This window comes from Polypterus senegalus, unplaced genomic scaffold (genome assembly GCF_016835505.1).
Source record: "Polypterus senegalus isolate Bchr_013 unplaced genomic scaffold, ASM1683550v1 scaffold_1142, whole genome shotgun sequence".
Lineage (NCBI taxonomy): Eukaryota > Metazoa > Chordata > Cladistia > Polypteriformes > Polypteridae > Polypterus > Polypterus senegalus.
In genome coordinates this window covers 3125-29688 of record NW_024384846.1, presented here as the reverse complement: position 1 = coordinate 29688, position 26564 = coordinate 3125, and the positions used below count along the sequence as shown (strand labels likewise).

Sequence of the window (26564 nt, the reverse complement as noted above, 5' to 3'; positions counted from 1 at the left end):
ACTGCCCCAAATACACAAGAAAAGGACAAAATCCTGTCTTTCATGTGGTCAGCCAAAATCAAGGCACGAAAATGATGGCTCTTCAGTTCATTTTTTTTACCAGCAAGGCCCTGTTCGTTATTTCTATTGTTCTCATAAAGTTTTCAAAATGTATGGATCAGAGGGACTGACAGATCCAAAAATGCAATTTAAAGATTTTGCAGAAACGGAGTTCTTTCAGCGGGAACTAGATGCCACGAGGAAAAGAGTAGAAGAGAAAGGACAACCGAAACGGAAAAGGCCTGATCCGCAGCCTCAGGGTCGCATCTGTCGATTTTGCCAGTTGCAGCTCAAGCAGGGTCCTAACAGCCCTCATATGCATGTGGCATTTCCAGGACACCCTGGCAAATACATTTACTGCCCAGCCAAGGTCTTCTCCCTTTATAAGGATAAGGGGATGGAAAGGGAGATGACTTGGAAAGAATTCCAAACATCAGCTTTTTATGAAACAGAGAGGAGGAGGTGGGAGGAGGAAAAGAGGGAAATAAAAAAAAAAAAGAAATAGTTTAGCGAATAATTGGGAAAATATAGTGACTTTCTTTGTTGTGCCTCTTTGGTTCTCCTGAGTATGTATAATTATGAGGAACATTTATAGGATTGTGGTTTAGCAAAGAGCTGAAAGTTCACAAGTCTTTAACAAATTTTATAAAACTGGTAATCTGCCTCATGCTAAATATGTTTAAATAATTATGTACATATGTTTTTTTTCTGTTGTTGCAATATTTGGCTTAACTTTTTGTGTGAGACATTTTTTCATTATTAAAGTAAAAATCATTGCTATGGTTCAAAAAAATGTGTCCTGTATGTTTCAAGGTAAGATTTCAACCCAGTCTTAAGCACCTTACACATTAAACAATACGTCAAAAAAAATCCATTGTCGTTGTCTGGAAATTAAAATTCACAATGCACAGTTGGACCCTGCATCAAGTATTTAATTTATGTTTTATTCTTATTTAATCCAAAGCATTTTGAAGAAAGAACACACACCCACATAACGGGCATTCACCTCGCTTGGGAATCGAACTCGGGTCTCTGAGGAGCAACGGGCTTGCTGTGCACTGATTGGCTAAGCAGTCTGTGTCAACTATACGCGACTGGCGCCCGCGTGGCAGGCGAGAATTCTACCACTGAACCACCAATGCGAGACGAAAGCCCCACTCCAGAAGGGGTGCAATATACTTTTTGACCACAGCCTTTGCCGGGGCGCTCTTCTCCGTGCTTTGAAAAGCAGTGTCAGCTTGTCTCATTTATCTCTTATCCTCACTGCACAGTGGATGGAATTAAATGTTGATAGCTGAACGGATATCGCGATTTTGTCGGCGTTGGATTCTGATCGATCCTCTAATGTGTAATCTGTTGCCCACTTATTTTCGGTAGCTCCACGGCTGTACTAGTTATTCAGGTCGCTGCCTTGCGGTTCACTGTTTACAGAACATGCGGCTAATGCAATTGCAGGCTACGGCGGCAGAGGCTCTCCAAAGGGCATGGTGTGCAAGGCGGGGTCCGGACACGTGAGAGACGACCATGGATCCCAGTTTTAAAACGGCTGGCGCAACGGCCGGGAATCCAACCCCGGTCTCCGCACTCCTGGCCGTCGTGCTGCCTTTAGCTACAGCACCCTACACCGTTTCTCGTTCGCACTCTGGGGTATTGCTGAACCAGTACCGATGCAATCTCTTTCTCGACGCTTCCTTTTCGGGGAGCGCTGTTCTGCGGTTTTTGCTGCTCTCTCTGCCTGCAGCCTCTCGGTCCATGGGCAGGCTGGGGGAGTTCTTCGTTTCTTTGGGTATATCTCCAAGTTTTGAGAATAGAAAGCCGTAATTTATGTTCGAAGTTAATCGCGAAACATACAGATAATACGGTTATATCGATCTCTCGCGCTCTCTCTGTCTCCCTGTACAGTTCCTTTCGCATCTATCCAGATTGATGCAGAGGTGTAAATCTAGACTGACTGATAAACGTTAAAGTCACCATACGATGAGACAGATCCCCCCCGGGGGAATCTGGCATTTTCTATTAGCTGAATAAAGGACCACAGTATATATACACCAGAATGACTAAACGGATGGGAAATTCCTGACTGACCATGCAGTTCCAGTCGCAGTGAGGCATTCACACTGGCGTAATGCCGTTGGCAGGAGATATATCGAGAGGATAAGTTGACGTTAGATTTGTGATCAAACCTGCAGCAGCTGTAAAAGACCATTGGTACCCGTGCTTTGCGGGTTGGATGCTTGTAATATTTGTTCTTCGTGCAAGAGTGGGCTACGGCGGCGGAGAATCCAGTAGGCGTGTGGAGTTGCAAGGCGAGGTCAGGACATGAAGGGGACGGCCGTGGGTGTTCGTTTTAAAAGGACGGGCTGCATTGGCCGGGAATCGAACCGGCCTCGCGCGTGGCAGGCGAGAATTCTACCACTGAACCACCAATGCGAGACGAAAGCCCCACTCCAGAAGGGGTGCAATATACTTTTTGACCACAGCCTTTGCCGGGGCGCTCTTCTCCGTGCTTTGAAAAGCAGTGTCAGCTTGTCTCATTTATCTCTTATCCTCACTGCACAGTGGATGGAATTAAATGTTGATAGCTGAACGGATATCGCGATTTTGTCGGCGTTGGATTCTGATCGATCCTCTAATGTGTAATCTGTTGCCCACTTATTTTCGGTAGCTCCACGGCTGTACTAGTTATTCAGGTCGCTGCCTTGCGGTTCACTGTTTACAGAACATGCGGCTAATGCAATTGCAGGCTACGGCGGCAGAGGCTCTCAAAGGGCATGGTGTGCAAGGCGGGGTCCGGACACGTGAGAGACGACCATGGATCCCAGTTTTAAACGGCTGGCGCCACGGCCGGGAATCCAACCCCGGTCTCCGCACTCCTGGCCGTCGTGCTGCCTTTAGCTACAGCACCCTACACCGTTTCTCGTTCGCACTCTGGGGTATTGCTGAACCAGTACCGATGCAATCTCTTTCTCGACGCTTCCTTTTCGGGGAGCGCTGTTCTGCGGTTTTTGCTGCTCTCTCTGCCTGCAGCCTCTCGGTCCATGGGCAGGCTGGGGGAGTTCTTCGTTTCTTTGGGTATATCTCCAAGTTTTGAGAATAGAAAGCCGTAATTTATGTTCGAAGTTAATCGCGAAACATACAGATAATACGGTTATATCGATCTCGCGCTCTCTCTGTCTCCCTGTACAGTTCCTTTCGCATCTATCCAGATTGATGCAGAGGTGTAAATCTAGACTGACTGATAAACGTTAAAGTCACCATACGATGAGACAGATCCCCCCCGGGGGAATCTGGCATTTTCTATTAGCTGAATAAAGGACCACAGTATATATACACCAGAATGACTAAACGGATGGGAAATTCCTGACTGACCATGCAGTTCCAGTCGCAGTGAGGCATTCACACTGGCGTAATGCCGTTGGCAGGAGATATATCGAGAGGATAAGTTGACGTTAGATTTGTGATCAAACCTGCAGCAGCTGTAAAAGACCATTGGTACCCGTGCTTTGCGGGTTGGATGCTTGTAATATTTGTTCTTCGTGCAAGAGTGGGCTACGGCGGCGGAGAATCCAGTAGGCGTGTGGAGTTGCAAGGCGAGGTCAGGACATGAAGGGGACGGCCGTGGGTGTTCGTTTTAAAAGGACGGGCTGCATTGGCCGGGAATCGAACCCGGGCCTCCCGCGTGGCAGGCGAGAATTCTACCACTGAACCACCAATGCGAGACGAAAGCCCCACTCCAGAAGGGGTGCAATATACTTTTTGACCACAGCCTTTGCCGGGGCGCTCTTCTCCGTGCTTTGAAAAGCAGTGTCAGCTTGTCTCATTTATCTCTTATCCTCACTGCACAGTGGATGGAATTAAATGTTGATAGCTGAACGGATATCGCGATTTTGTCGGCGTTGGATTCTGATCGATCCTCTAATGTGTAATCTGTTGCCCACTTATTTTTCGGTAGCTCCACGGCTGTACTAGTTATTCAGGTCGCTGCCTTGCGGTTCACTGTTTACAGAACATGCGGCTAATGCAATTGCAGGCTACGGCGGCAGAGGCTCTCCAAAGGGCATGGTGTGCAAGGCGGGGTCCGGACACGTGAGAGACGACCATGGATCCCAGTTTTAAAACGGCTGGCGCAACGGCCGGGAATCCAACCCCGGTCTCCGCACTCCTGGCCGTCGTGCTGCCTTTAGCTACAGCACCCTACACCGTTTCTCGTTCGCACTCTGGGGTATTGCTGAACCAGTACCGATGCAATCTCTTTCTCGACGCTTCCTTTTCGGGGAGCGCTGTTCTGCGGTTTTTGCTGCTCTCTCTGCCTGCAGCCTCTCGGTCCATGGGCAGGCTGGGGGAGTTCTTCGTTTCTTTGGGTATATCTCCAAGTTTTGAGAATAGAAAGCCGTAATTTATGTTCGAAGTTAATCGCGAAACATACAGATAATACGGTTATATCGATCTCTCGCGCTCTCTCTCTGTCTCCCTGTACAGTTCCTTTCGCATCTATCCAGATTGATGCAGAGGTGTAAATCTAGACTGACTGATAAACGTTAAAGTCACCATACGATGAGACAGATCCCCCCCGGGGGAATCTGGCATTTTCTATTAGCTGAATAAAGGACTACAGTATATATACACCAGAATGACTAAACGGATGGGAAATTCCTGACTGACCATGCAGTTCCAGTCGCAGTGAGGCATTCACACTGGCGTAATGCCGTTGGCAGGAGATATATCGAGAGGATAAGTTGACGTTAGATTTGTGATCAAACCTGCAGCAGCTGTAAAAGACCATTGGTACCCGTGCTTTGCGGGTTGGATGCTTGTAATATTTGTTCTTCGTGCAAGAGTGGGCTACGGCGGCGGAGAATCCAGTAGGCGTGTGGAGTTGCAAGGCGAGGTCAGGACATGAAGGGGACGGCCGTGGGTGTTCGTTTTAAAAGGACGGGCTGCATTGGCCGGGAATCGAACCCGGGCCTCCCGCGTGGCAGGCGAGAATTCTACCACTGAACCACCAATGCGAGACGAAAGCCCCACTCCAGAAGGGGTGCAATATACTTTTTGACCACAGCCTTTGCCGGGGCGCTCTTCTCCGTGCTTTGAAAAGCAGTGTCAGCTTGTCTCATTTATCTCTTATCCTCACTGCACAGTGGATGGAATTAAATGTTGATAGCTGAACGGATATCGCGATTTTGTCGGCGTTGGATTCTGATCGATCCTCTAATGTGTAATCTGTTGCCCACTTATTTTCGGTAGCTCCACGGCTGTACTAGTTATTCAGGTCGCTGCCTTGCGGTTCACTGTTTACAGAACATGCGGCTAATGCAATTGCAGGCTACGGCGGCAGAGGCTCTCCAAAGGGCATGGTGTGCAAGGCGGGGTCCGGACACGTGAGAGACGACCATGGATCCCAGCTTTAAACGGCATGGTTATTCGTCTCAGCTCTCTCCGTCGTGGACATTATTTTGCAATCTATCAGATTGTGAAGGTAAATTAGACCTGACTGTACGTTAGGTCACCATCTGAGATTGTTCTTCTGGAGAACTGAGCATTTATTAGCTGAATAAGGCACGTGTGTTACACAGAGCAGCGGATGGGAAATCGGACGCGTGCATGTTTCAAGGCGGGTGGGCATTGCGGAGCGAAGCCTCTGGGGAGATTTCAGGTGAAACGCATGAAAGGGTCAACTCCAGAGCAGCTGTAAAACCATTGGTACCCAGCTTTGGGTTGTGCTTTACTTTGTTCGTGCAGTTGCTCATCGATATCCAGTGCGGGGTGCAAGATTAAGTCGACTGAAGGGGAGTCAGTGGTTTTGGTTTAATACGGTGATTGCGAATGAACCTATTTCTCCTATTTTGGAGCAATTTACATGAATCCATTCGCGCAGTCTTCATGGTTCAAATTTTGCAAGCTTTCGGCGCCTCGGCTTGAAAGCTAAGCTGTTATTAGTCTTCCCATGCACGTGGATGGAATTAGATGATAGCTAAACGGATATCGGCGATTGCGGGATTATTCGATCGATCCCATCCTGAAGTCTGTGCCCCTTATTTTCGGTCGCTCCCGGTTTACTGTTTTCAGGCGTCTTGCGGTCCGTTTAGAGACATCGGCTTTGCTTTGGGCTCGGTCGGTCTCATTGGCTCGTGCGCGGTCCGGACACGAGGCGGGCTGGGTTGTTTTAAAATGCTGGCGATTCCAATTGGAACCGACTACTGAGTCGGTAATCCTTGAGTACACAGTACAGTTACTCGCTCACTGGGATCCTTGTCCTAGGCTTCTTCGTTTGCAGCTTAATTTTGGGTTTCTGCGTTTAGTGCTTTCCTGAGCTTGGTCCATGGCAGGTAGGGGATTTTCTTCTGGTAATGCCAGTTTATGACGTGTTACGATGGAATGTACTGCTTAAGTCGTTATCGCTCAGTCCTGGCTAATCTGTAGATATTCGGAGTATCCATAGATTGGTGAACAGCCACGATAAGTATGGCCGTACTGAGGAGCTGATCACAATTTTCTTCCTAGCGATGAGCTGCGGTAACCAGATGCTTGGGTGAATTCTGCGCCATGAGTTCGCGATGGTGCTTCAACTGGCGATCTTGCGGAGATTTCGATGGATTGCCGTAGTTTGGATAACCCTACGCAAGGACTGGACCCTCCAGGTTGGATCTTTATCTTTAGCTTTCCGGGCATTGTGGCACTGAGCAGATCAGTGTCTGTGTTCTATCTGAGTCACAGTGGACGGATTGTTCGTGTGAAAGACTGTTCATTGTGCGGAATCTATGGATCCTCTATGGAATTCCCCTATTCTGGTCCATTGGTAAGTAATTCAGAGGTAAGTCATTTACAGAACTTCCGAGCATTAGCCTGCTTGAGAACCAGGATGGTCTGTATTTACCGCACGTGGAGAACATGGTCCAGCTGAACGATGGCGCATTTTGCGGGAGGTCGCTACGCTAAGTGTATTTGTCATTTTTCAGTACGCACGTTCTGATTGGGTTGCTCAGTTCCGTTAGAATCGGCTATGCATTCTTGGGGCATATCTTACTTGGCTTGCCGGCAGTCCGGCAGAGAGCGGGCTTTGTTCTTGGGTTTATCTCCAGTTTGGAAGGACGGCTAACTTGTCCGTTATCCTGCTCAGCTTTAGTTATGATTCACCGCTTCCTCGCCTTGGGCATTCTACAGTCCGTATCTCGAGTTCTTCGGACGCGTACGTTTAGTGCCTTCTGCTGGACCCTGGTCATGTGCTGAAGATTAGCTTGGTATATCTCCAGTTTAATGGATGGGAATTCTGTCCGAATGCGTCTACGATTACGTTAAGATCCACGGCTATCCGTTCCCGGAAGTCTTCGGGATTCAGATTGTGCGTGTAACTGACTGTACTGACACGTTGTACCCATTTCGTGAGCATCCCGGGATCTGGTTTCTATTGCTGAAGGGACTCGTATATCCATTGGCTGTGAAGTTGCGGAATCGACTGAAGGTTCCAGTCGTTTGCTTCAATTCGGTAATCCGCTGAGGGATTAGAAGATACTACTTGTCAACCCGAAACCATGACGTGTTTGCGGTTGGATGCGAAATTTCTTGGAAAGTGGGCTAAGTGAATCCAGAGTCGGAGTTGAGGAGTCAGAATGAAGGGACGCCGGGTTCGTTCAGACAGCTCTTGCGGAATACGGGCTCCACAGGCGAGATTTAGTACCAATGGGACAGCGCCCAGAGGAATATACTTTTGACCAAGCTTGCCGGCGCTTTCGGTGTTTGAAGCAGTGTCAGTTGCATTTACGATCTCATGCACTGGAGGGATTAAATGTGTAGGAACTGGACGGATTTTGCCGGTCGATGACCTCAGTGAATCGCCTATTTTTCCGGGTACTCCTGCGACAGTATTCAGGCGCGCTTATGTTACTCACGGTCATCATGACGCGGAGGTTTCAAGGGCTGGTGCAAGCGTCCGACATTGAAGCACCATGATCCCTTTTACGTTCACGGCCGAATAACTCGTTGCGCTCCTGGCGCATCTGCCTTGCATACCACCGCTTCTCAGATGCACTGGGGATATGAACAAGTCATCTCTTGACGCTTCCTGGACCGTTCCGGTTGTGCTCTGCCCAGCCTCGTTCCATGGGCGCTGGGGATTCTCGTTCGCGTTTCCGTTGAGATAAAAGCGTAATTATTCGGGTATGCGACATACGATATCGGTTTGCCTCGCGTCTCTGTCCTTTGGTTCTCCATCGATATGAAGTTATTACTGACTGTAAACTTAAATCACATAGATGACGATCTCGGATTTGCTTTTCTATACTGAATAGGATCTATAATTCAGATGACTAACTGAGATCTCCTGATGACATCAGTTCAGTTGGGATTCTATGAGTAGACGATATATAGAGATAGTGACGATTTGGATCAACCAGCGCTTAAGCCAGTACCGTGTTTGGGTTGTGCTGTAATATTGTGTTAAGGTGAACCGCGAGAATCGGGCTGGTTAGCGGTGGATAAGGGAGCCTGTGTTTTAAAGCGGGATTGCGGAAACGCGGAGCAGGCGAGGATTCACCATGACACCATGCGGATCCATCAGAGGGTATGTACTTTTACCACAGCTTGCAGGGGCCTCCCGGCTTGCAGGTAAGTTCTCATATCTTTACCACGCACAGGGTGATAATGTTGAAGACGATACCTTTTGTCGGGTTGTTTATCGTCCAATGTACTGTGCTTATTTTGATAGCCTACGGCTATGATATCAGGTGCTCTCGTTCACTTTTCGAACTGCGTATGCATTGTAGGCCCGAGGCTCAGGCATGGTTGCAAGGGTCGACGGGAAGCATGTCCAGTAAAGGTGGGCAGCCGATAACCTGGTCCATACCGGCCTGCGCTTACTACGCCACACCTTCCGTTCGCACCGGGGTTTGCTACAACGATCCACTTTTCGGACCTGGGAGCGCTTCTCGTTTTGCTCTCTTGCGGCCTCGTCCTGGGAGGCTGGGTTCTTCTTTCTTTGGGTATCCGTTTGATACAGCTAATTTATTTGGTTAATCTGAAATACAGTAACGTTATTCGATCTCTCGCTTCTCTCTGTCTCCTATGTTCCTTCGCTTCAGTTATGGAGTTATCTAACTGAGATAAGCTAAAGTCATCGAGAGACAGTATCTTCCGGGGAATCGGTATTTTCATTACTGAATAACACAGTATATATACACAGAATGCTACGATGGGAAATTCCTGACTGACCATGCAGTTCAGTCCAGTGAGGCATTCACATGGCGTATGCGTTGGGGAGATATATCAGAGGATAAGTAGGGATTGTGTCAAACCCGCAGCTGAAGCCATTGGTCCCGTGAGGGGTTGTCTGTAGTATTTGTTTGGAAGAGGACTGTATGTGGACAGGGCGTAGTACAAGGGGCGGCTGGGGTAGGCGGTGTTGGCTTCAAGCACCTGCTGGCCGGGAAACCCAACCCGGCAGGGAGTTTCCCTGAACCACCAGTGCCAGCCTCCCGGCATTTCTTCACGTTGCGCCTCTTTTGAACATGTGTGCGATTCTTGTTCTAGTATGATTATGTGTCTGCTACCTTTTCGGTGATTCGTGTCCTTTTGACGTTGCCTATTTCGGTCTGGCGCTATTATAGACGTGTTATCGGACGGTGAGCAGCCAGGCCATTGAAGGCGCGGAGCGGGTCAAGGCGGCACTGCCGACACCAGAGCCACAGACCGTTTAGTTGGCGTCCGACCCTTCGCCTCGATTCTGCGTACTCTTTTTCGACCTTCGGTTCTGCGTTTGTCTCCGCCTGGGGATCTGTTTTGGCTCCTGGGGTGTTTCGTTTTGTTTGAATTGATCATAGAAGTTATATTGGGTTATCTCTCTTAGTCCTTTCATTATTAGTTATCAACACGATATCGTAAATCAACTCGAACTACTCTGAAGCTTAGCAAATGTGCAGATTTAATCAATGACTAAAAGGAAATCACACATGAACAGACGGGAATTCGCTCATCGTTGAGGATAGGATATGACGAATTAGGAGGAAATTCGATGAGATCACCAGCGTGCATATCTGGTCGAGATTGGTTGTATGAGTGTTTGCGAGATTTAGGAGATCGGAGTTGAAAGCATGGCAGGGGGCGCGGGTCGTTAAGGTTTTGCGGGAAGGGGCTCGGCGGAATAACCACCGGCACGTTGGAGCGACCCACTGGAACGCCAATGGTGAAAAAGCCCCCGAGGGGAATTCTTTTCCGCTTCGGGCCTTTCTGGCTTTAACATGCCCTCAGCTTGTTATAATTTTCCTACCCAGGGTGATAATTTTGATAAGCTTTGGGCTTTTCTGGTGATTTGATAGTTCTAATGTGTAATCGTTTCCCTTTTTGCGTGCTCGGCGTGCTTTACGGTTACTGCGGCTCATTTTCATGCGGCTATGCAATTGCCGGATGGTGCAAGGGGAGGGCTTCTGCGGTTTTTGCTGCTCTCTCTGCCTGCAGCCTCTCGGTCCATGGGCAGGCTGGGGGAGTTCTTCGTTTCTTTGGGTATATCTCCAAGTTTTGAGAATAGAAAGCCGTAATTTATGTTCGAAGTTAATCGCGAAACATACAGATAATACGGTTATATCGATCTCTCGCGCTCTCTCTCTGTCTCCTGTACAGTTCCTTTCGCATCTATCCAGATTGATGCAGAGGTGTAAATCTAGACTGACTGATAAACGTTAAAGTCACCATACGATGAGACAGATCCCCCCCGGGGGAATCTGGCATTTTCTATTAGCTGAATAAAGGACTACAGTATATATACACCAGAATGACTAAACGGATGGGAAATTCCTGACTGACCATGCAGTTCCAGTCGCAGTGAGGCATTCACACTGGCGTAATGCCGTTGGCAGGAGATATATCGAGAGGATAAGTTGACGTTAGATTTGTGATCAAACCTGCAGCAGCTGTAAAAGACCATTGGTACCCGTGCTTTGCGGGTTGGATGCTTGTAATATTTGTTCTTCGTGCAAGAGTGGGCTACGGCGGCGGAGAATCCAGTAGGCGTGTGGAGTTGCAAGGCGAGGTCAGGACATGAAGGGGACGGCCGTGGGTGTTCGTTTTAAAAGGACGGGCTGCATTGGCCGGGAATCGAACCCGGGCCTCCCGCGTGGCAGGCGAGAATTCTACCACTGAACCACCAATGCGAGACGAAAGCCCCACTCCAGAAGGGGTGCAATATACTTTTTGACCACAGCCTTTGCCGGGGCGCTCTTCTCCGTGCTTTGAAAAGCAGTGTCAGCTTGTCTCATTTATCTCTTATCCTCACTGCACAGTGGATGGAATTAAATGTTGATAGCTGAACGGATATCGCGATTTTGTCGGCGTTGGATTCTGATCGATCCTCTAATGTGTAATCTGTTGCCCACTTATTTTTCGGTAGCTCCACGGCTGTACTAGTTATTCAGGTCGCTGCCTTGCGGTTCACTGTTTACAGAACATGCGGCTAATGCAATTGCAGGCTACGGCGGCAGAGGCTCTCCAAAGGGCATGGTGTGCAAGGCGGGGTCCGGACACGTGAGAGACGACCATGGATCCCAGCTTTAAAACGGCTGGCGCAACGGCCGGGAATCCAACCCCGGTCTCCGCACTCCTGGCCGTCGTGCTGCCTTTAGCTACAGCACCCGACACCGTTTCTCGTTCGCACTCTGGGGTATTGCTGAACCAGTACCGATGCAATCTCTTTCTCGACGCTTCCTTTTCGGGGAGCGCTGTTCTGCGGTTTTTGCTGCTCTCTCTGCCTGCAGCCTCTCGGTCCATGGGCAGGCTGGGGGAGTTCTTCGTTTCTTTGGGTATATCTCCAAGTTTTGAGAATAGAAAGCCGTAATTTATGTTCGAAGTTAATCGCGAAACATACAGATAATACGGTTATATCGATCTCTCGCTCTCTCTCTGTCTCCCTGTACAGTTCCTTTCGCATCTATCCAGATTGATGCAGAGGTGTAAATCTAGACTGACTGATAAACGTTAAAGTCACCATACGATGAGACAGATCCCCCCCGGGGGAATCTGGCATTTTCTATTAGCTGAATAAAGGACCACAGTATATATACACCAGAATGACTAAACGGATGGGAAATTCCTGACTGACCATGCAGTTCCAGTCGCAGTGAGGCATTCACACTGGCGTAATGCCGTTGGCAGGAGATATATCGAGAGGATAAGTTGACGTTAGATTTGTGATCAAACCTGCAGCAGCTGTAAAAGACCATTGGTACCCGTGCTTTGCGGGTTGGATGCTTGTAATATTTGTTCTTCGTGCAAGAGTGGGCTACGGCGGCGGAGAATCCAGTAGGCGTGTGGAGTTGCAAGGCGAGGTCAGGACATGAAGGGGACGGCCGTGGGTGTTCGTTTTAAAAGGACGGGCTGCATTGGCCGGGAATCGAACCGGCCTCCCGCGTGGCAGGCGAGAATTCTACCACTGAACCACCAATGCGAGACGAAAGCCCCACTCCAGAAGGGGTGCAATATACTTTTTGACCACAGCCTTTGCCGGGGCGCTCTTCTCCGTGCTTTGAAAAGCAGTGTCAGCTTGTCTCATTTATCTCTTATCCTCACTGCACAGTGGATGGAATTAAATGTTGATAGCTGAACGGATATCGCGATTTTGTCGGCGTTGGATTCTGATCGATCCTCTAATGTGTAATCTGTTGCCCACTTATTTTTCGGTAGCTCCACGGCTGTACTAGTTATTCAGGTCGCTGCCTTGCGGTTCACTGTTTACAGAACATGCGGCTAATGCAATTGCAGGCTACGGCGGCAGAGGCTCTCCAAAGGGCATGGTGTGCAAGGCGGGTCCGGACACGTGAGAGACGACCATGGATCCCAGTTTTAAACGGCTGGCGCCACGGCCGGGAATCCAACCCCGGTCTCCGCACTCCTGGCCGTCGTGCTGCCTTTAGCTACAGCACCCTACACCGTTTCTCGTTCGCACTCTGGGGTATTGCTGAACCAGTACCGATGCAATCTCTTTCTCGACGCTTCCTTTTCGGGGAGCGCTGTTCTGCGGTTTTTGCTGCTCTCTCTGCCTGCAGCCTCTCGGTCCATGGGCAGGCTGGGGGAGTTCTTCGTTTCTTTGGGTATATCTCCAAGTTTTGAGAATAGAAAGCCGTAATTTATGTTCGAAGTTAATCGCGAAACATACAGATAATACGGTTATATCGATCTCTCGCGCTCTCTCTGTCTCCCTGTACAGTTCCTTTCGCATCTATCCAGATTGATGCAGAGGTGTAAATCTAGACTGACTGATAAACGTTAAAGTCACCATACGATGAGACAGATCCCCCCCGGGGGAATCTGGCATTTTCTATTAGCTGAATAAAGGACCACAGTATATATACACCAGAATGACTAAACGGATGGGAAATTCCTGACTGACCATGCAGTTCCAGTCGCAGTGAGGCATTCACACTGGCGTAATGCCGTTGGCAGGAGATATATCGAGAGGATAAGTTGACGTTAGATTTGTGATCAAACCTGCAGCAGCTGTAAAAGACCATTGGTACCCGTGCTTTGCGGGTTGGATGCTTGTAATATTTGTTCTTCGTGCAAGAGTGGGCTACGGCGGCGGAGAATCCAGTAGGCGTGTGGAGTTGCAAGGCGAGGTCAGGACATGAAGGGGACGGCCGTGGGTGTTCGTTTTAAAAGGACGGGCTGCATTGGCCGGGAATCGAACCGGCCTCCCGCGTGGCAGGCGAGAATTCTACCACTGAACCACCAATGCGAGACGAAAGCCCCACTCCAGAAGGGGTGCAATATACTTTTTGACCACAGCCTTTGCCGGGGCGCTCTTCTCCGTGCTTTGAAAAGCAGTGTCAGCTTGTCTCATTTATCTCTTATCCTCACTGCACAGTGGATGGAATTAAATGTTGATAGCTGAACGGATATCGCGATTTTGTCGGCGTTGGATTCTGATCGATCCTCTAATGTGTAATCTGTTGCCCACTTATTTTTCGGTAGCTCCACGGCTGTACTAGTTATTCAGGTCGCTGCCTTGCGGTTCACTGTTTACAGAACATGCGGCTAATGCAATTGCAGGCTACGGCGGCAGAGGCTCTCAAAGGGCATGGTGTGCAAGGCCGGGTCCGGACACGTGAGAGACGACCATGGATCCCAGTTTTAAAACGGCTGGCGCAACGGCCGGGAATCCAACCCCGGTCTCCGCACTCCTGGCCGTCGTGCTGCCTTTAGCTACAGCACCCTACACCGTTTCTCGTTCGCACTCTGGGGTATTGCTGAACCAGTACCGATGCAATCTCTTTCTCGACGCTTCCTTTTCGGGGAGCGCTGTTCTGCGGTTTTTGCTGCTCTCTCTGCCTGCAGCCTCTCGGTCCATGGGCAGGCTGGGGGAGTTCTTCGTTTCTTTGGGTATATCTCCAAGTTTTGAGAATAGAAAGCCGTAATTTATGTTCGAAGTTAATCGCGAAACATACAGATAATACGGTTATATCGATCTCTCGCTCTCTCTGTCTCCCTGTACAGTTCCTTTCGCATCTATCCAGATTGATGCAGAGGTGTAAATCTAGACTGACTGATAAACGTTAAAGTCACCATACGATGAGACAGATCCCCCCCGGGGGAATCTGGCATTTTCTATTAGCTGAATAAAGGACTACAGTATATATACACCAGAATGACTAAACGGATGGGAAATTCCTGACTGACCATGCAGTTCCAGTCGCAGTGAGGCATTCACACTGGCGTAATGCCGTTGGCAGGAGATATATCGAGAGGATAAGTTGACGTTAGATTTGTGATCAAACCTGCAGCAGCTGTAAAAGACCATTGGTACCCGTGCTTTGCGGGTTGGATGCTTGTAATATTTGTTCTTCGTGCAAGAGTGGGCTACGGCGGCGGAGAATCCAGTAGGCGTGTGGAGTTGCAAGGCGAGGTCAGGACATGAAGGGGACGGCCGTGGGTGTTCGTTTTAAAAGGACGGGCTGCATTGGCCGGGAATCGAACCCGGGCCTCCCGCGTGGCAGGCGAGAATTCTACCACTGAACCACCAATGCGAGACGAAAGCCCCACTCCAGAAGGGGTGCAATATACTTTTTGACCACAGCCTTTGCCGGGGCGCTCTTCTCCGTGCTTTGAAAAGCAGTGTCAGCTTGTCTCATTTATCTCTTATCCTCACTGCACAGTGGATGGAATTAAATGTTGATAGCTGAACGGATATCGCGATTTTGTCGGCGTTGGATTCTGATCGATCCTCTAATGTGTAATCTGTTGCCCACTTATTTTTCGGTAGCTCCACGGCTGTACTAGTTATTCAGGTCGCTGCCTTGCGGTTCACTGTTTACAGAACATGCGGCTAATGCAATTGCAGGCTACGGCGGCAGAGGCTCTCCAAAGGGCATGGTGTGCAAGGCGGGGTCCGGACACGTGAGAGACGACCATGGATCCCAGTTTTAAAACGGCTGGCGCAACGGCCGGGAATCCAACCCCGGTCTCCGCACTCCTGGCCGTCGTGCTGCCTTTAGCTACAGCACCCTACACCGTTTCTCGTTCGCACTCTGGGGTATTGCTGAACCAGTACCGATGCAATCTCTTTCTCGACGCTTCCTTTTCGGGGAGCGCTGTTCTGCGGTTTTTGCTGCTCTCTCTGCCTGCAGCCTCTCGGTCCATGGGCAGGCTGGGGGAGTTCTTCGTTTCTTTGGGTATATCTCCAAGTTTTGAGAATAGAAAGCCGTAATTTATGTTCGAAGTTAATCGCGAAACATACAGATAATACGGTTATATCGATCTCTCGCTCTCTCTCTGTCTCCCTGTACAGTTCCTTTCGCATCTATCCAGATTGATGCAGAGGTGTAAATCTAGACTGACTGATAAACGTTAAAGTCACCATACGATGAGACAGATCCCCCCCGGGGGAATCTGGCATTTTCTATTAGCTGAATAAAGGACCACAGTATATATACACCAGAATGACTAAACGGATGGGAAATTCCTGACTGACCATGCAGTTCCAGTCGCAGTGAGGCATTCACACTGGCGTAATGCCGTTGGCAGGAGATATATCGAGAGGATAAGTTGACGTTAGATTTGTGATCAAACCTGCAGCAGCTGTAAAAGACCATTGGTACCCGTGCTTTGCGGGTTGGATGCTTGTAATATTTGTTCTTCGTGCAAGAGTGGGCTACGGCGGCGGAGAATCCAGTAGGCGTGTGGAGTTGCAAGGCGAGGTCAGGACATGAAGGGGACGGCCGTGGGTGTTCGTTTTAAAAGGACGGGCTGCATTGGCCGGGAATCGAACCCCGGCCTCCCGCGTGGCAGGCGAGAATTCTACCACTGAACCACCAATGCGAGACGAAAGCCCCACTCCAGAAGGGGTGCAATATACTTTTTGACCACAGCCTTTGCCGGGGCGCTCTTCTCCGTGCTTTGAAAAGCAGTGTCAGCTTGTCTCATTTATCTCTTATCCTCACTGCACAGTGGATGGAATTAAATGTTGATAGCTGAACGGATATCGCGATTTTGTCGGCGTTGGATTCTGATCGATCCTCTAATGTGTAATCTGTTGCCCACTTATTTTTCGGTAGCTCCACGGCTGTACTAGTTATTCAGGTCGCTGCCTTGCGGTTCACTGTTTACAGAACATGCGGCTAATGCAATTGCAGGCTACGGCGGCAGAGGCTCTCCAAAGGGCATGGTGTGCAAGGCGGGGTCCGGACACGTGAGAGACGACCATGGATCCCAGTTTTAAAACGGCTGGCGCAACGGCCGGGAATCCAACCCCGGTCTCCGCACTCCTGGCCGTCGTGCTGCCTTTAGCTACAGCACCCTACACCGTTTCTCGTTCGCACTCTGGGGTATTGCTGAACCAGTACCGATGCAATCTCTTTCTCGACGCTTCCTTTTCGGGGAGCGCTGTTCTGCGGTTTTTGCTGCTCTCTCTGCCTGCAGCCTCTCGGTCCATGGGCAGGCTGGGGGAGTTCTTCGTTTCTTTGGGTATATCTCCAAGTTTTGAGAATAGAAAGCCGTAATTTATGTTCGAAGTTAATCGCGAAACATACAGATAATACGGTTATATCGATCTCTCGCGCTCTCTCTCTGTCTCCCTGTACAGTTCCTTTCGCATCTATCCAGATTGATGCAGAGGTGTAAATCTAGACTGACTGATAAACGTTAAAGTCACCATACGATGAGACAGATCCCCCCCGGGGGAATCTGGCATTTTCTATTAGCTGAATAAAGGACTACAGTATATATACACCAGAATGACTAAACGGATGGGAAATTCCTGACTGACCATGCAGTTCCAGTCGCAGTGAGGCATTCACACTGGCGTAATGCCGTTGGCAGGAGATATATCGAGAGGATAAGTTGACGTTAGATTTGTGATCAAACCTGCAGCAGCTGTAAAAGACCATTGGTACCCGTGCTTTGCGGGTTGGATGCTTGTAATATTTGTTCTTCGTGCAAGAGTGGGCTACGGCGGCGGAGAATCCAGTAGGCGTGTGGAGTTGCAAGGCGAGGTCAGGACATGAAGGGGACGGCCGTGGGTGTTCGTTTTAAAAGGACGGGCTGCATTGGCCGGGAATCGAACCCGGGCCTCCCGCGTGGCAGGCGAGAATTCTACCACTGAACCACCAATGCGAGACGAAAGCCCCACTCCAGAAGGGGTGCAATATACTTTTTGACCACAGCCTTTGCCGGGGCGCTCTTCTCCGTGCTTTGAAAAGCAGTGTCAGCTTGTCTCATTTATCTCTTATCCTCACTGCACAGTGGATGGAATTAAATGTTGATAGCTGAACGGATATCGCGATTTTGTCGGCGTTGGATTCTGATCGATCCTCTAATGTGTAATCTGTTGCCCACTTATTTTTCGGTAGCTCCACGGCTGTACTAGTTATTCAGGTCGCTGCCTTGCGGTTCACTGTTTACAGAACATGCGGCTAATGCAATTGCAGGCTACGGCGGCAGAGGCTCTCCAAAGGGCATGGTGTGCAAGGCGGGGTCCGGACACGTGAGAGACGACCATGGATCCCAGCTTTAAAACGGCTGGCGCAACGGCCGGGAATCCAACCCCGGTCTCCGCACTCCTGGCCGTCGTGCTGCCTTTAGCTACAGCACCCTACACCGTTTCTCGTTCGCACTCTGGGGTATTGCTGAACCAGTACCGATGCAATCTCTTTCTCGACGCTTCCTTTTCGGGGAGCGCTGTTCTGCGGTTTTTGCTGCTCTCTCTGCCTGCAGCCTCTCGGTCCATGGGCAGGCTGGGGGAGTTCTTCGTTTCTTTGGGTATATCTCCAAGTTTTGAGAATAGAAAGCCGTAATTTATGTTCGAAGTTAATCGCGAAACATACAGATAATACGGTTATATCGATCTCTCGCGCTCTCTCTCTGTCTCCCTGTACAGTTCCTTTCGCATCTATCCAGATTGATGCAGAGGTGTAAATCTAGACTGACTGATAAACGTTAAAGTCACCATACGATGAGACAGATCCCCCCCGGGGGAATCTGGCATTTTCTATTAGCTGAATAAAGGACCACAGTATATATACACCAGAATGACTAAACGGATGGGAAATTCCTGACTGACCATGCAGTTCCAGTCGCAGTGAGGCATTCACACTGGCGTAATGCCGTTGGCAGGAGATATATCGAGAGGATAAGTTGACGTTAGATTTGTGATCAAACCTGCAGCAGCTGTAAAAGACCATTGGTACCCGTGCTTTGCGGGTTGGATGCTTGTAATATTTGTTCTTCGTGCAAGAGTGGGCTACGGCGGCGGAGAATCCAGTAGGCGTGTGGAGTTGCAAGGCGAGGTCAGGACATGAAGGGGACGGCCGTGGGTGTTCGTTTTAAAAGGACGGGCTGCATTGGCCGGGAATCGAACCCTGGGCCTCCCGCGTGGCAGGCGAGAATTCTACCACTGAACCACCAATGCGAGACGAAAGCCCCACTCCAGAAGGGGTGCAATATACTTTTTGACCACAGCCTTTGCCGGGGCGCTCTTCTCCGTGCTTTGAAAAGCAGTGTCAGCTTGTCTCATTTATCTCTTATCCTCACTGCACAGTGGATGGAATTAAATGTTGATAGCTGAACGGATATCGCGATTTTGTCGGCGTTGGATTCTGATCGATCCTCTAATGTGTAATCTGTTGCCCACTTATTTTTCGGTAGCTCCACGGCTGTACTAGTTATTCAGGTCGCTGCCTTGCGGTTCACTGTTTACAGAACATGCGGCTAATGCAATTGCAGGCTACGGCGGCAGAGGCTCTCCAAAGGGCATGGTGTGCAAGGCGGGGTCCGGACACGTGAGAGACGACCATGGATCCCAGTTTTAAAACGGCTGGCGCAACGGCCGGGAATCCAACCCCGGTCTCCGCACTCCTGGCCGTCGTGCTGCCTTTAGCTACAGCACCCGACACCGTTTCTCGTTCGCACTCTGGGGTATTGCTGAACCAGTACCGATGCAATCTCTTTCTCGACGCTTCCTTTTCGGGGAGCGCTGTTCTGCGGTTTTTGCTGCTCTCTCTGCCTGCAGCCTCTCGGTCCATGGGCAGGCTGGGGGAGTTCTTCGTTTCTTTGGGTATATCTCCAAGTTTTGAGAATAGAAAGCCGTAATTTATGTTCGAAGTTAATCGCGAAACATACAGATAATACGGTTATATCGATCTCTCGCGCTCTCTCTCTGTCTCCCTGTACAGTTCCTTTCGCATCTATCCAGATTGATGCAGAGGTGTAAATCTAGACTGACTGATAAACGTTAAAGTCACCATACGATGAGACAGATCCCCCCCGGGGGAATCTGGCATTTTCTATTAGCTGAATAAAGGACTACAGTATATATACACCAGAATGACTAAACGGATGGGAAATTCCTGACTGACCATGCAGTTCCAGTCGCAGTGAGGCATTCACACTGGCGTAATGCCGTTGGCAGGAGATATATCGAGAGGATAAGTTGACGTTAGATTTGTGATCAAACCTGCAGCAGCTGTAAAAGACCATTGGTACCCGTGCTTTGCGGGTTGGATGCTTGTAATATTTGTTCTTCGTGCAAGAGTGGGCTACGGCGGCGGAGAATCCAGTAGGCGTGTGGAGTTGCAAGGCGAGGTCAGGACATGAAGGGGACGGCCGTGGGTGTTCGTTTTAAAAGGACGGGCTGCATTGGCCGGGAATCGAACCCGGGCCTCCCGCGTGGCAGGCGAGAATTCTACCACTGAACCACCAATGCGAGACGAAAGCCCCACTCCAGAAGGGGTGCAATATACTTTTTGACCACAGCCTTTGCCGGGGCGCTCTTCTCCGTGCTTTGAAAAGCAGTGTCAGCTTGTCTCATTTATCTCTTATCCTCACTGCACAGTGGATGGAATTAAATGTTGATAGCTGAACGGATATCGCGATTTTGTCGGCGTTGGATTCTGATCGATCCTCTAATGTGTAATCTGTTGCCCACTTATTTTTCGGTAGCTCCACGGCTGTACTAGTTATTCAGGTCGCTGCCTTGCGGTTCACTGTTTACAGAACATGCGGCTAATGCAATTGCAGGCTACGGCGGCAGAGGCTCTCCAAAGGGCATGGTGTGCAAGGCGGGTCCGGACACGTGAGAGACGACCATGGATCCCAGTTTTAAAACGGCTGGCGCAACGGCCGGGAATCCAACCCCGGTCTCCGCACTCCTGGCCGTCGTGCTGCCTTTAGCTACAGCACCCTACACCGTTTCTCGTTCGCACTCTGGGGTATTGCTGAACCAGTACCGATGCAATCTCTTTCTCGACGCTTCCTTTTCGGGGAGCGCTGTTCTGCGGTTTTTGCTGCTCTCTCTGCCTGCAGCCTCTCGGTCCATGGGCAGGCTGGGGGAGTTCTTCGTTTCTTTGGGTATATCTCCAAGTTTTGAGAATAGAAAGCCGTAATTTATGTTCGAAGTTAATCGCGAAACATACAGATAATACGGTTATATCGATCTCTCGCGCTCTCTCTGTCTCCCTGTACAGTTCCTTTCGCATCTATCCAGATTGATGCAGAGGTGTAAATCTAGACTGACTGATAAACGTTAAAGTCACCATACGATGAGACAGATCCCCCCCGGGGGAATCTGGCATTTTCTATTAGCTGAATAAAGGACCACAGTATATATACACCAGAATGACTAAACGGATGGGAAATTCCTGACTGACCATGCAGTTCCAGTCGCAGTGAGGCATTCACACTGGCGTAATGCCGTTGGCAGGAGATATATCGAGAGGATAAGTTGACGTTAGATTTGTGATCAAACCTGCAGCAGCTGTAAAAGACCATTGGTACCCGTGCTTTGCGGGTTGGATGCTTGTAATATTTGTTCTTCGTGCAAGAGTGGGCTACGGCGGCGGAGAATCCAGTAGGCGTGTGGAGTTGCAAGGCGAGGTCAGGACATGAAGGGGACGGCCGTGGGTGTTCGTTTTAAAAGGACGGGCTGCATTGGCCGGGAATCGAACCCGGCCTCCCGCGTGGCAGGCGAGAATTCTACCACTGAACCACCAATGCGAGACGAAAGCCCCACTCCAGAAGGGGTGCAATATACTTTTTGACCACAGCCTTTGCCGGGGCGCTCTTCTCCGTGCTTTGAAAAGCAGTGTCAGCTTGTCTCATTTATCTCTTATCCTCACTGCACAGTGGATGGAATTAAATGTTGATAGCTGAACGGATATCGCGATTTTGTCGGCGTTGGATTCTGATCGATCCTCTAATGTGTAATCTGTTGCCCACTTATTTTTCGGTAGCTCCACGGCTGTACTAGTTATTCAGGTCGCTGCCTTGCGGTTCACTGTTTACAGAACATGCGGCTAATGCAATTGCAGGCTACGGCGGCAGAGGCTCTCCAAAGGGCATGGTGTGCAAGGCGGGGTCCGGACACGTGAGAGACGACCATGGATCCCAGTTTTAAAACGGCTGGCGCAACGGCCGGGAATCCAACCCCGGTCTCCGCACTCCTGGCCGTCGTGCTGCCTTTAGCTACAGCACCCTACACCGTTTCTCGTTCGCACTCTGGGGTATTGCTGAACCAGTACCGATGCAATCTCTTTCTCGACGCTTCCTTTTCGGGGAGCGCTGTTCTGCGGTTTTTGCTGCTCTCTCTGCCTGCAGCCTCTCGGTCCATGGGCAGGCTGGGGGAGTTCTTCGTTTCTTTGGGTATATCTCCAAGTTTTGAGAATAGAAAGCCGTAATTTATGTTCGAAGTTAATCGCGAAACATACAGATAATACGGTTATATCGATCTCTCGCGCTCTCTCTGTCTCCCTGTACAGTTCCTTTCGCATCTATCCAGATTGATGCAGAGGTGTAAATCTAGACTGACTGATAAACGTTAAAGTCACCATACGATGAGACAGATCCCCCCCGGGGGAATCTGGCATTTTCTATTAGCTGAATAAAGGACCACAGTATATATACACCAGAATGACTAAACGGATGGGAAATTCCTGACTGACCATGCAGTTCCAGTCGCAGTGAGGCATTCACACTGGCGTAATGCCGTTGGCAGGAGATATATCGAGAGGATAAGTTGACGTTAGATTTGTGATCAAACCTGCAGCAGCTGTAAAAGACCATTGGTACCCGTGCTTTGCGGGTTGGATGCTTGTAATATTTGTTCTTCGTGCAAGAGTGGGCTACGGCGGCGGAGAATCCAGTAGGCGTGTGGAGTTGCAAGGCGAGGTCAGGACATGAAGGGGACGGCCGTGGGTGTTCGTTTTAAAAGGACGGGCTGCATTGGCCGGGAATCGAACCCGGGCCTCCCGCGTGGCAGGCGAGAATTCTACCACTGAACCACCAATGCGAGACGAAAGCCCCACTCCAGAAGGGGTGCAATATACTTTTTGACCACAGCCTTTGCCGGGGCGCTCTTCTCCGTGCTTTGAAAAGCAGTGTCAGCTTGTCTCATTTATCTCTTATCCTCACTGCACAGTGGATGGAATTAAATGTTGATAGCTGAACGGATATCGCGATTTTGTCGGCGTTGGATTCTGATCGATCCTCTAATGTGTAATCTGTTGCCCACTTATTTTTCGGTAGCTCCACGGCTGTACTAGTTATTCAGGTCGCTGCCTTGCGGTTCACTGTTTACAGAACATGCGGCTAATGCAATTGCAGGCTACGGCGGCAGAGGCTCTCCAAAGGGCATGGTGTGCAAGGCGGGGTCCGGACACGTGAGAGACGACCATGGATCCCAGCTTTAAAACGGCTGGCGCAACGGCCGGGAATCCAACCCCGGTCTCCGCACTCCTGGCCGTCGTGCTGCCTTTAGCTACAGCACCCTACACCGTTTCTCGTTCGCACTCTGGGGTATTGCTGAACCAGTACCGATGCAATCTCTTTCTCGACGCTTCCTTTTCGGGGAGCGCTGTTCTGCGGTTTTTGCTGCTCTCTCTGCCTGCAGCCTCTCGGTCCATGGGCAGGCTGGGGGAGTTCTTCGTTTCTTTGGGTATATCTCCAAGTTTTGAGAATAGAAAGCCGTAATTTATGTTCGAAGTTAATCGCGAAACATACAGATAATACGGTTATATCGATCTCTCGCGCTCTCTCTCTGTCTCCCTGTACAGTTCCTTTCGCATCTATCCAGATTGATGCAGAGGTGTAAATCTAGACTGACTGATAAACGTTAAAGTCACCATACGATGAGACAGATCCCCCCCGGGGGAATCTGGCATTTTCTATTAGCTGAATAAAGGACTACAGTATATATACACCAGAATGACTAAACGGATGGGAAATTCCTGACTGACCATGCAGTTCCAGTCGCAGTGAGGCATTCACACTGGCGTAATGCCGTTGGCAGGAGATATATCGAGAGGATAAGTTGACGTTAGATTTGTGATCAAACCTGCAGCAGCTGTAAAAGACCATTGGTACCCGTGCTTTGCGGGTTGGATGCTTGTAATATTTGTTCTTCGTGCAAGAGTGGGCTACGGCGGCGGAGAATCCAGTAGGCGTGTGGAGTTGCAAGGCGAGGTCAGGACATGAAGGGGACGGCCGTGGGTGTTCGTTTTAAAAGGACGGGCTGCATTGGCCGGGAATCGAACCCGGGCCTCCCGCGTGGCAGGCGAGAATTCTACCACTGAACCACCAATGCGAGACGAAAGCCCCACTCCAGAAGGGGTGCAATATACTTTTTGACCACAGCCTTTGCCGGGGCGCTCTTCTCCGTGCTTTGAAAAGCAGTGTCAGCTTGTCTCATTTATCTCTTATCCTCACTGCACAGTGGATGGAATTAAATGTTGATAGCTGAACGGATATCGCGATTTTGTCGGCGTTGGATTCTGATCGATCCTCTAATGTGTAATCTGTTGCCCACTTATTTTTCGGTAGCTCCACGGCTGTACTAGTTATTCAGGTCGCTGCCTTGCGGTTCACTGTTTACAGAACATGCGGCTAATGCAATTGCAGGCTACGGCGGCAGAGGCTCTCCAAAGGGCATGGTGTGCAAGGCGGGGTCCGGACACGTGAGAGACGACCATGGATCCCAGTTTTAAAACGGCTGGCGCCACGGCCGGGAATCCAACCCCGGTCTCCGCACTCCTGGCCGTCGTGCTGCCTTTAGCTACAGCACCCTACACCGTTTCTCGTTCGCACTCTGGGGTATTGCTGAACCAGTACCGATGCAATCTCTTTCTCGACGCTTCCTTTTCGGGGAGCGCTGTTCTGCGGTTTTTGCTGCTCTCTCTGCCTGCAGCCTCTCGGTCCATGGGCAGGCTGGGGGAGTTCTTCGTTTCTTTGGGTATATCTCCAAGTTTTGAGAATAGAAAGCCGTAATTTATGTTCGAAGTTAATCGCGAAACATACAGATAATACGGTTATATCGATCTCTCGCTCTCTCTGTCTCCTGTACAGTTCCTTTCGCATCTATCCAGATTGATGCAGAGGTGTAAATCTAGACTGACTGATAAACGTTAAAGTCACCATACGATGAGACAGATCCCCCCCGGGGGAATCTGGCATTTTCTATTAGCTGAATAAAGGACCACAGTATATATACACCAGAATGACTAAACGGATGGGAAATTCCTGACTGACCATGCAGTTCCAGTCGCAGTGAGGCATTCACACTGGCGTAATGCCGTTGGCAGGAGATATATCGAGAGGATAAGTTGACGTTAGATTTGTGATCAAACCTGCAGCAGCTGTAAAAGACCATTGGTACCCGTGTTTGCGGGTTGGATGCTTGTAATATTTGTTCTTCGTGCAAGAGTGGGCTACGGCGGCGGAGAATCCAGTAGGCGTGTGGAGTTGCAAGGCGAGGTCAGGACATGAAGGGGACGGCCGTGGGTGTTCGTTTTAAAAGGACGGGCTGCATTGGCCGGGAATCGAACCCGGGCCTCTTCGGGTTGCTTTTGCTGAGTCTCGCATGCAGATGAGTTCTTGTTCTTTTGTTCTGCATTAGATAATAATGTATTACTGACATACTATAAATGACCCCTCTTATTCTGAAATAGGAGTTATAGATGTAAATCCGACACATTAATGGATTCGTATATAGACAATAAAGTTGGTGCACCGAGTAGCATTGATCGGGATCGAAATTGTAATTGGCGTGGATCTGAGTTGATTGACGTGGCGCTGTTTAGTGGGGCGGCGGGAATGAGGCGGGGTTCTAAAGAGCATCGGGTGTAGGGGTGTGGAACCGCCTTCGCTGGAGCACCAGAGCCATATTACCCCGGGTCTTTTCGTCGTTCTTTTACTTCACTGCATTTATTTTATCTACTTATGTTCTGTTTGTACAATGTTATGTATTTTGCCAGGTAATATTCCTTTTGGTTACAGGGCACATGCGTGGTAAGCGGTCAGGCCCGGGCAGGCCGTCCTAACGGTTCGGCACCGGTTTGTGATCAAACCTGCAGCAGCTGTAAAAGACCATTGGTACCCGTGCTTTGCGGGTTGGATGCTTGTAATATTTGTTCTTCGTGCAAGAGTGGGCTACGGCGGCGGAGAATCCAGTAGGCGTGTGGAGTTGCAAGGCGAGGTCAGGACATGAAGGGGACGGCCGTGGGTGTTCGTTTTAAAAGGACGGGCTGCATTGGCCGGGAATCGAACCCGGGCCTCCCGCGTGGCAGGCGAGAATTCTACCACTGAACCACCAATGCGAGACGAAAGCCCCACTCCAGAAGGGGTGCAATATACTTTTTGACCACAGCCTTTGCCGGGGCGCTCTTCTCCGTGCTTTGAAAAGCAGTGTCAGCTTGTCTCATTTATCTCTTATCCTCACTGCACAGTGGATGGAATTAAATGTTGATAGCTGAACGGATATCGCGATTTTGTCGGCGTTGGATTCTGATCGATCCTCTAATGTGTAATCTGTTGCCCACTTATTTTCGGTAGCTCCACGGCTGTACTAGTTATTCAGGTCGCTGCCTTGCGGTTCACTGTTTACAGAACATGCGGCTAATGCAATTGCAGGCTACGGCGGCAGAGGCTCTCCAAAGGGCATGGTGTGCAAGGCGGGGTCCGGACACGTGAGAGACGACCATGGATCCCAGTTTTAAAACGGCTGGCGCCACGGCCGGGAATCCAACCCCGGTCTCCGCACTCCTGGCCGTCGTGCTGCCTTTAGCTAC

At 49.9% G+C, this 26564-nt stretch overlaps 15 non-coding genes across 15 annotated transcripts; all 15 read right to left on the bottom strand.

Moving 5' to 3' along the window:
• Window positions 1–2400: 2400 nt before the first annotated feature.
• trnag-gcc lies at window positions 2401–2469 on the bottom strand. The gene has a single exon. It is a non-coding gene; the product is annotated as a tRNA-Gly (tRNA).
• Window positions 2470–3684: 1215 nt separating this feature from the next.
• trnag-gcc lies at window positions 3685–3755 on the bottom strand. Its single transcript has one exon. It is a non-coding gene; the product is annotated as a tRNA-Gly (tRNA).
• A 1222-nt stretch (window positions 3756–4977) lies between these two features.
• On the bottom strand, window positions 4978–5048 carry trnag-gcc. The gene has a single exon. It is a non-coding gene; the product is annotated as a tRNA-Gly (tRNA).
• Window positions 5049–11106: 6058 nt separating this feature from the next.
• Window positions 11107–11177, bottom strand: trnag-gcc. The gene has a single exon. It is a non-coding gene; the product is annotated as a tRNA-Gly (tRNA).
• Window positions 11178–12397: 1220 nt separating this feature from the next.
• Window positions 12398–12466, bottom strand: trnag-gcc. Its single transcript has one exon. It is a non-coding gene; the product is annotated as a tRNA-Gly (tRNA).
• A 1218-nt stretch (window positions 12467–13684) lies between these two features.
• trnag-gcc lies at window positions 13685–13753 on the bottom strand. The gene has a single exon. It is a non-coding gene; the product is annotated as a tRNA-Gly (tRNA).
• Window positions 13754–14970: 1217 nt separating this feature from the next.
• Window positions 14971–15041, bottom strand: trnag-gcc. The gene has a single exon. It is a non-coding gene; the product is annotated as a tRNA-Gly (tRNA).
• A 1220-nt stretch (window positions 15042–16261) lies between these two features.
• Window positions 16262–16332, bottom strand: trnag-gcc. The gene has a single exon. It is a non-coding gene; the product is annotated as a tRNA-Gly (tRNA).
• A 1222-nt stretch (window positions 16333–17554) lies between these two features.
• Window positions 17555–17625, bottom strand: trnag-gcc. The gene has a single exon. It is a non-coding gene; the product is annotated as a tRNA-Gly (tRNA).
• A 1222-nt stretch (window positions 17626–18847) lies between these two features.
• On the bottom strand, window positions 18848–18919 carry trnag-gcc. The gene has a single exon. It is a non-coding gene; the product is annotated as a tRNA-Gly (tRNA).
• Window positions 18920–20141: 1222 nt separating this feature from the next.
• On the bottom strand, window positions 20142–20212 carry trnag-gcc. Its single transcript has one exon. It is a non-coding gene; the product is annotated as a tRNA-Gly (tRNA).
• A 1219-nt stretch (window positions 20213–21431) lies between these two features.
• trnag-gcc lies at window positions 21432–21501 on the bottom strand. The gene has a single exon. It is a non-coding gene; the product is annotated as a tRNA-Gly (tRNA).
• A 1220-nt stretch (window positions 21502–22721) lies between these two features.
• Window positions 22722–22792, bottom strand: trnag-gcc. Its single transcript has one exon. It is a non-coding gene; the product is annotated as a tRNA-Gly (tRNA).
• Window positions 22793–24014: 1222 nt separating this feature from the next.
• trnag-gcc lies at window positions 24015–24085 on the bottom strand. The gene has a single exon. It is a non-coding gene; the product is annotated as a tRNA-Gly (tRNA).
• A 1937-nt stretch (window positions 24086–26022) lies between these two features.
• Window positions 26023–26093, bottom strand: trnag-gcc. Its single transcript has one exon. It is a non-coding gene; the product is annotated as a tRNA-Gly (tRNA).
• Window positions 26094–26564: the final 471 nt, after the last annotated feature.